The following is a 7,225-nucleotide window of genomic DNA, read 5'->3' as shown; positions in this document are numbered from 1 at the left end:
TGCTATCCAAAGAAGTGCTATACAATTCAATATCTCAATCGTTAAATGTAAATGAGCAAAACCGCAAGCGAAAGCTAGTTAAAAATAAAACATGGTTACTCCGGCCGACGTCCGTCTCACCCGCGCTCCACATTCGAATTAATAATTGTATTAAGGAAACATGAGCGCAGCGCATGTGTTTGTTTGTTTGTTTACCCGCCGGTGACGTCATATGTTTATTCTCGCGGGTAGAATCGGGCTCGCATGGTATATCTGTCTGGATATTTTTTCTAATTTAGTTTATTTTTTGTTTTTAAGACAACTGTTGTACAATTTATTATTGCAAGTTATTCTTTGTTTGTATGTTTGTTTTAGTTGGCTGTGGGCAGGCAAATTAATAGTTAATTAAACTTAATGTGATGTGTGGTGATGAAAATGAGAACGCTAGTTATGAGTGTGGATGGGTGCACCGGTAGAGGTAGACCTAGAAAGAGATGGATTGCGTGAAAGGTGACATCATCAAAAGGGAGTGATGACTGAGATGACGTATGATAGAGTTATTTGGAGGACAAAAACCTGTTGAGCCGACCCTTCGGGAGTAGGATAAGGAGGAAGGTGATGGTGATGACGGGTAAATAAGCAAAAGCAGCAATATGAATTATGTAAGAAATATGGGATACGATGTGGACCAGTGTTATTTAAAATTAAAGTTGTATACAGTTGTGTTAATTTTTAATAAAATAATTATTATAATAAAATAAAATAAAGCATAGTAACAATTGGGAGTGTGTTTTGCGTGCCGCACTTCCCCTTGTTTACACACGCACACTGCGGCGCGCACGCACACCGCCGAGGCGCGCCGCGAGCGCGTGTTTAGGTATATTGTTGTTTATTTTATTCGGCGCTATGCTCCACCACGGGGCGAGCCTTTCGACTCAGTTTTAACGCGCGCGTTTTATGAAACGACAACTATGCGTCGATGTTCGCTCGCAGATAATTCATATCGTGACCGAAAATAACTACCGCGGTAAACAAATTCGCAACTTTATTATAAGGTTTTTAATTTTTTTTATAATATTTAGAGACACCGGCGTTGTCTCCGCGAATCTTAATAGTTGATCATAGTTTATTTTTACCGCCCAACGTGTGTTAATAATTGTGCTGGGGCCACTAGCGACTGTTTCTTTTTATTATCGTGTTTGGTTTGATTCGCTGCATTCGTATTGCGGAAGCGATTTCTTGTGCAAATAAAAAATATAACGCGAAAACCGGCCGTGTTTTGAGATTGTTCACCCACAGACCTGATTAATGCTGATAAGAATTGTTCTTTGCCGCGTTGAAAATATAATCAAGGAGTTTTGACAACAGATATTGTTTCGCTTTGATATAGTCGAGTATTTTCGAAAGTTTGCCGTTTGAGGAACATGTGCTGAGGAATAGATACTGGACAGAAAGTTTGGAAAAGTGCTGAGTACACATTGATGCTGCGAGTGTTTTTTCAACGCGTTTTCGAGGCTAAGCGCTAGTTGTTTGAACAAGTGTGTTTTCTAATGGATTTATTTTGAGGTGAGTTTAAATTTACTTGTGTGTTGGTGTTTGTATTGTTTGCTCGCTGTGTTTTGTGTGAGTGTTCGCGCCGGTGGCGGGAAACCGAATACCCAGCCGGTTCCCTCGTTGTGTGCGTGGACAAACATTGCGCGTGTCCGCGTACGACTTATTGTCACTACGAGGGGAGACAAGGAGGGAGAGGTTACTTGTGATGTATTTAGGCAAAGACGAAACATTGATGAGTTGACTTTTTAATTTATATGCTCCTTAAACAGAGATTGGGAAAATGTGCTCGTGGTGCCTCATTGTTGTTTATTCACGTATTATAACCTATACAGAGTTATATTGATTTTTGACATCACGCCACCAAATTTATTATGTAAACGCGAAAAGTAATTAAGCGTAGTTTATTTTAATGTCTTAGTTATTTCGCACTTAGTTTTTTACGCTTATTTAGCGACAGAAATACTGTAAAATGTCTTAGTATATTGGATTTGTTACTATATTTAAATGAAAATTTTTGATTGAATTTTTGCAATAGCAACCAATGTATAAAAATAAATTAATCAAAAGATAAAATCGAAGTAACTTTTAGAAATAAGACTGCTTATCATTTGATATGTATTTAGGTACGTCTGCGAATATATTTCATTCATCTATACTATACTAATATTATAAAGAGGAAAGATTCATATTTTTATATGTAATTCATGTAAAAACTATTAAACCGATATTAAAAAATCTTTTACCATTAGAAAGGTAATTTATCTGTGAATAGCATAGGCTAAGTTTTTTTTTAAATTGCAGAAACAGCTAGTGATTAAATAATTTTATATCAAATATGATTAATTTTCACTGTACATTTCCAATCTATACTTCAATACTATTATAATAAAGCGTAAACACACACTTCTTTGTTGCCTAAGATGTCAACAATCACAGCATATTTTTAAATATATTTTTTTTTAATAAATAGCCCTACACTTCACGCTTTAGGCTATATATTTTCACGCCATTAAACTTAGTTGATAAATAATTTAAAAACCCTAATGTGGGAAAGAGACCATAAGTTACTGCCAACATCAAGGAAGTAAGGTTGCCATGGTTTGTCATCATGTCATTTTGACATTTGCAATTGATAAATTGACAAATGTAAGCGATAAAGGAAATTTTTATAAATACCTGCGGATGAAACCGTATGGGAACAGGTAGTGAAATATATTAGTATATTTTTTAATTTTGGTACATAAGAGCGTCAAGTCGATGGATTATGGTCTAGATGGGGGTAGCTACCATTATTGCCTTTTTTAGTAGTTTTATACTTATTCTACATTTTTCGAGTATTTATGGGGAATAGATTAGAATGAAATTTAGCTTATAATGAGAAAAAAATTACACGTTTACATGTGTGAAGGTACCCTTAACTTAGGATATAAAAAAATGGACTCTTCAAACTCAAATTGTCGCGTCGGTCCGACTGGGAAAGGCAAATAAGGGGGGAGTTGTAAAAACAACGAAGGACCCTCGTCTTTTTTGTTTTTTCGACCTCGTATTTAAAGTATTTTAACATCTTACGTTTTTAAGAATAAACATGTACTAGATTTTTTTATACTAGCTTTCGCTCGCGACTCCGTCCGCGTGGAATTAAATAAACAACAGTAATTATATAAAACATCCTATGTGTTCTTCGTAAATCCGTTCAACCCTATATGCTACAAATTCTAACAAACATCCATCCATCCATCTAATCTTTCGCATATTTAATATAAGAATTGATTTGTTTTTTTTTTGTATCTATACATTGTAGCAATTATAGCATACTTTTTTTAAAATTCTTTTTTTTTAATAAAAAGCTCTACACTTTCGTCACGCTTTAGGCTATATATTTTCATGCCATTAAACTAAGGGGGTAAATATTTTGGATAAAAACCCTAATATGTGAAAGAGACCATAAATTGCTGACATTTGCAATTGATAATTTGAAACACGTATAATAAATTTTTCATAATTTTATGCGGATGAAGTAGCACGGGAACAGCTAGTTATCTAATACAAAAAACAAAGTTTTCGTCCGCAATATCATTTTATCTACTTAATATAGATAGTTTTCCCCTTAAATACTATTTTGGTTAACACGTGTTTTAACTCTGATCGCCACTGATTGACATTGGTCAACGTTATATCCTACTTCCTACTAATATTATAAATGCGAAAGTTTAGATGGATGGATGGATGTTTGTTAGAGTTTGTAGCCTAAACTGATAAATAGATCTAGATGAAATTTGGCATAGATGTAGAGGATAGTCTGGAGGAACATATAGGCTACTTACTTTTGTTTTTTTTTTTAATTTTGCGCTGGCGGAGTCTTGAGCGAAAGCTAGTTCGCCATAATGCGTACACACTTGGCACAGAATAGTTGGTCGCTCTCAATAACTGGACTGTCAATCCACTGGCATAATGTGAACGCTAACTGACGCCAGAGAGTACTGGCCAAGTATAAACCAAGCATAAATATGTTACCACGCAGCTTTGGTATGAATACTTTGATTACTAGGAGTCGCTCGCGACTTCGTCCGCATGGAGTTAAAAAAATGAAAAGTGAGTATGTGTTCTTTCAGACTATACTCTACTTCTATGCTAAATTAATCCGAGATCTATTCAGCAGTTTAGGCTACAAGCAAACATCCATCTAAACTTTCGCATTTATACTATTAGTAAGATTGAGCGACAACCTATTTAGTTTACATATAATTGTTTTAATAATGGTGATTTGTAAAAACCCGTGCTTTACCGTGATAATGATGTGTTTGACCTAAAATGTATTGAAATGTTTAATTTTTTGGGAAGACAGTAATGTAACCATACAATACAAATTTACGAGGATATTGTGAACTAAACGAATTCATTAAAGAATCAAACATTACTTTATGAATAACCAAATAATTGTTTATCACACAAAGATATACAATGAGGTTAAAGGTTTAGGCTTTTTGATATATTTCGCGATATTTACTGGGACAAAAAGAGCGTCGGTGGCTCAGTGGTTTAAGCACTTGACTTGTAATCTACAGGTCTTGGGTTCGAATCCCGTCGTACCAATGTGATTTTCGATTTTTCGAATTTTCATATGTACATAATTTACCCGACGTTCTTACGGTGAAGGAAAACATCGTGATGCCTGCACATATCGGCGAAGAAATTCAAAGATATGTGTGAAGTCGACCAACCCGCACTGGGCCAGCGTTTGACTATGGCCTAATCACCCTAATTTAGGGTAGGATCCGAGCTCCTCGGTGGGGACATATAGTGAGCTGGTGGTGATGTGACTGTGACAAATAAAATAGGCAGTCAACAGTACCAGACATAGGACATTTATTCAAATAACTCTGCAGTTCGATTCTGAAACAAATCTCAAACACATCGTAAGCAACGTTTACAATCTTATAGACTAGTATTGGAATTTGAAATCTAAGAGCGAGCACAACTTGTGCGATTGTCGATTGTTTCGCAGCAAACTTTTAGTTCTTCAACTGTTTTATTGCACAAGTATAGTGTGTCCAAATAAGTTAAATTAGTTTGACTTCACTTCAAATTTAGTAGGGATGATTGTGTAAAATCAGTCATGAATCTTTTCGATTTTTATTCTCATAGAAGTTGGAATCGATAGATTCATAGTTATAACTTATGAATTGTAAAAAAAACACTGTTTTCTCAAATTATGAATGACCATTACAAATAATGAGAGTAAATAAATGTTTATTACTACTACAGCCGTATGTAATCGAATTGGATTTCGCTATTATTTCTGTCCTCGCTAAATTCTCTACACTGTAATCAATAATAGAATTGTCCTCTAAATTAGTTTATAAGAAAATAATAATTTTGGTTAAGTTTAATAATTATTTAAAAGGAATATCGATAGTTCATAACTGTTCGCTGCGTGTTTGTTTCGTCACTACGATACCTGTCTATTAACTACGGCATTTGCCTTCATACCAATTGAATTCGATACTTCATATGCGTCATTTATCAAACTAATCTATCTTATTTAGACAGACTATAAAATTCGAGTAATGTGCGCTCCATAAGAGCTGATGGAATCAAAGCCAGACTAAACAGTTCTGCGATAGGTATGCTCCAAACGTGGTTTTATAATTCAAGATGCCGTATTTAAATGTCGTTTCATTATCCATCTCCAAGGTGAATGATAAATCATTTTCACAATACGTATTTGTATAGATTTGGTGACATAGTTTTTTTTTTTTTGTATTTTAATCTTATTTTATACACATCTGTACAATTAGGTTATCGTGTGTTTTTTTTAATATTTGATATTATTTTTATTTAAATAACTTGTTCTCATTTTTCCTTGATAACAGTGATATAATGCAGTTGCATTTTTCAATGAATATCATGATGTTAGCAAATACCCGCGACTTCGTTCGCACGAAAACTTTGACACCATCTTTTCTTCCAGACTATGTTCTATATCTGTGCCAAATTTTCGATTTCCGTAAACCGTTCTGTAGATTCTAAAAAAAATCCGTCTAAAGTTTCGCCTTTATAATTGTAAGTAACTAGCTGTTCCCGTGCGACTTCATCCGCATAAAATTATGAAAAATGTATTATATTGTTTACATTTGTCCAATTATCAATTACAAATATCAAAATTACATGACATGATGACAACCTTGCTTCCATGATGTTGGCAGCACCTTATGGTCTCTTTCCCACATTAGGGTTTTTATTAAAAATATTTACTCCCTAAGTTTAATGGCATGAAAATATGTAGCCTAAAGCTTGACGTAAGTGTAGGGCTTTTTATTACAAAAAGCTATTCAAGAATATGCTGTAATTGCTGATTTCTTAGGTAACAAAATGTGTGTTTACGCTTTATTATAATAGTATAGATAAAGCCTCCATTAGCTCCGACCCTATACAATTAAATTTGCGTGTGTAGGCAAAACTTTAACTGTACAGTTCAAAGTTTGACTGTTCAGTTAAAACTGTCAAAGTTGAGCTATGCCGAGGGCTTTAATAGACATTTTAGATTAGATGTAACGATAGTTCCACGTCATTTAATTATAAAATTCTTCTATCTATTTCATTCTCTTTAAAATGAACAGAGATACCAATATGTTTTATAGATGTTTCGTCAGTGGAAACGGCCTCTTGTCTTGATTGTTATGTGATTAAAATGTTTGTTGAATTAAGTTTACAAGATTCATCGTGACTTTGCTATAACTTGGCTTTTATGTTTGTTAACGTCACGCTTACCATCAGTTAAAATTCTAATTCTCAGGGTTCAAATTCATCTAACGTTTTAATTTGTCACTAAGGAATACTTTCTGAGTGTGATCACAATTCCAATTTTTTTTTATATCAATCAATCTAAATAGTTCAAACTTATTGCAAATTTTTTACCATCCAACTACCGCTACGCACCGCCATCTTACAAGTTGTCAAAAAAGAAAAATGGCCGCCACAAAAAATACAACAGCCAACAGCCTACAGCGTACAGCGTTCTTTTTAGGCAACTTAGCAACAAACAAAGTACTTAAAACTATGTTTTTTTGTCGTGTGCGTGAACGCGTTTGTAGGCGTGACGGCTTGCGATAATGTTATCAGTATGAACCTTGCAAAAATACACAATAAACATGTCAAGTTAGTAGATGCTACACAGGTGTGGTTTTTTTAA

At 34.3% G+C, this 7,225-nt stretch overlaps 1 protein-coding gene across 1 annotated transcript in view; it reads left to right on the top strand.

Moving 5' to 3' along the window:
- Positions 1-867: 867 nt before the first annotated feature.
- Positions 868-7,225, top strand: part of LOC106111434 (forkhead box protein P1) — a 56,313-nt gene continuing 49,955 nt past the window's right edge. The window contains exon 1 of the mRNA XM_013293526.1: positions 868-1,545. The gene's annotated coding sequence lies outside the window, so the exon portion shown is untranslated. The remainder of the gene's footprint in view (positions 1,546-7,225) is intronic.

The sequence above is a fragment of the Papilio polytes genome, unplaced genomic scaffold, assembly GCF_000836215.1.
Source record: "Papilio polytes unplaced genomic scaffold, Ppol_1.0 DF824169.1, whole genome shotgun sequence".
Classification (NCBI taxonomy): domain Eukaryota; kingdom Metazoa; phylum Arthropoda; class Insecta; order Lepidoptera; family Papilionidae; genus Papilio; species Papilio polytes.
The sequence above is the reverse complement of the archived record's forward strand: the minus strand, read 5'-3'. Positions and strand labels throughout refer to the sequence as shown.